The following is a 2,256-nucleotide window of genomic DNA, read 5'->3' on the forward strand; positions in this document are numbered from 1 at the left end:
TGTCCCTCAGCTCTTCAGCTCAAGGCCAGTGCTCTACCACTTGAGCTACAGCGCCACTTCCAGTTTTCTGGTGGTTTATTGGAGATAGGAGTCTTACGGTCTTTCCTGCCCAGACTGGCTTTGAACCGCGATCCTCAGATCTCAGCCTCCTGAGTAGTTAGGATTACAGGTGTGAGCTACCAGTGTCCGGCCCCAGTAATTCTTAAGTGATGATGGTGAGACATGTCTGTAATCTCAGGATTCAGGAGGTTGAGGCAGAAAGATTTCAAGTTTAAGGCCACCCTGGACAACATAGCATAAGGTCAGCATGGGACACATAGCAAAATTCTGTTTTAAGGGGCTGGGAAGGTGGCTCAGTGGTAGAGCACTTGCCTTGCATGCCTGAGGCCCTGGGTTCGATTCCTCAGCACCACATAAGCAAAAAGAAAAAAAACAGAAGTGATGCTGTGGCTCAAGTGGTAGAGCGCTAGCCTTGAGCTGACAAGCCGAGGGACAGTGCCCAGGCCCAGAGTTTAGGCCCCACGACCGGACCCCCCCAAAAAAAATGCTGTTTTAAAAAGAGTTTAAATGGTTTAGTCATAGAGTGCTTGCCTAGCATGTAGGAAGCCCTGGGTTCAATTCCTCATTACTACATAAACAGAAAAAAGCGGAAAGTGGCTCTGTGGCTCAAGTGGTACAGTGTTAGCTTGAGCAAAAAGAAGCTCAGGGACAGTGCCTAGGCCCTGAGTTCAAGCTCTAGAACTGGTTAAAAAAAAAAAAGTTAAATATCTGGGTGCTGGGGGCTCTAGGTACTCAGGAGTCTTGGATCTGAGGATCATAGTTCAAAGCCAGCCTGGGCAGAAATGTCTGTGAGACTCTTTATCTCCAATTAGTCACCAAAAAGGAAGCCAGAAGACCAGCGCTGGCTCACGTCTATAATCCTAGCTACTCAGGAGGCTGAGATATGAGGATCACGGTTCAAAGCCAGCCTATGCAGGAAAATCCGTGAGACTCTTATCTCCAATTAACCACCAGAAAATCAGAAGTGACTCAAGTGGTAGAGCGCTAGCCTTGAGCTAAAGAGCTAAAGGACAGTGCCCAGGCCTAGAGTTCAAGCCCCATGACATACATACATACATAAATACCAGAAAGTAGAGCTGTGGCTCAAGTGGTACAGGGCCAGCCTTGAGTATAAGTACTAAATGACATTACGTAGAACCTGAATTCAAGCCCCTCTATCAGCAGGAAACAAACCAATCCTACCAGAACTAGTTAGCTGACACTTCCAAATCTCTTTACCAACCCTCCTCTAATCCTTTAACTCTACACAGCCCCTAAACCTGTTTTCTATCTCTGTAGATTCACCTGTAAATCAGGACATTGCATATAAATCAAATCATTCAATATATGGTCTTTGTAATTACCTTCTTTTACTTCATTCTGTTTTTTTTTTTTTTGTCGGTTGTAGGGCCTGAACTCTGGGCCTGGGCCCTGTCCCTCAGCTCTTCAGCTCAAGGCTAGTGCTCTACCACTTGAGCCACAGCACCATTTCTGGCTTTTTCTGCTTATGTGGTGCTGAGGAATTGAACCCAGGGCCTCATGCATATGAGGCAAGCACTCTACCACTGAGCTTCTTTCCCAGTCATGGGCCTTGAATTGTAGGCCAGGGCCTGGGTGCTATCCCTAAGTTCCTTTAGCTCAAGACTAGCACTGTACTACTTGACCTAAACCATCACTTCTGGCTTTATCTGTGATGAAAAAGTCTCATAGACTTCCCTACCCGGGCTGACTTTGAGCTATGTGATCCTCAGATCTCATACTTTCCTGAGTAGCTAGGATTATAAGTGTGAGCGACCTGCACCTAAATACTTCATTCTCTTATAGCATTCACTTTAGTGCTAGAGTAAAAACGTTTGCTACCCTTTTAATTTCACAATTAAACTAAAAATAGTATGTTCTTTATAGAATTGACCTAGAAAACTAATATGGAATCAAATTGTTTGTTGATAAAACATGACATGGTGAGTTTGTGAGTATAATGCAGTTTTTATTTTTCTCATTTTTACACTACTAAAAAGATGGTCTTGCTGGGCGCTGGTGGCTCACGCCTGTAATCCTAGCTACTCAGGAGGCTGAGATCTGAGGATCGAGGTTCAAAGCCAGCCCAGGCAGGAAAGACTGTAAGACTCCTATCTCCAGTGAACCACCAGAAAACCGGAAGTGGCGCTGTAGCTCAAGTGGTAGAGCGCTCGCCTTGAGCTGAAGAGCTGAGGGACA

General features: G+C 45.5%; 1 protein-coding gene across 1 annotated transcript in view; it reads left to right on the forward strand.

Moving 5' to 3' along the window:
* Tango6 (transport and golgi organization 6 homolog (Drosophila)) overlaps positions 1 to 2,256 on the forward strand; it is a 171,325-nt gene that overhangs the window by 23,296 nt on the left and 145,773 nt on the right. The window lies entirely within an intron of this gene.

This window comes from Dipodomys ordii, unplaced genomic scaffold (assembly GCF_000151885.1).
Source record: "Dipodomys ordii isolate 6190 unplaced genomic scaffold, Dord_2.0 Scaffold18, whole genome shotgun sequence".
NCBI lineage: Eukaryota > Metazoa > Chordata > Mammalia > Rodentia > Heteromyidae > Dipodomys > Dipodomys ordii.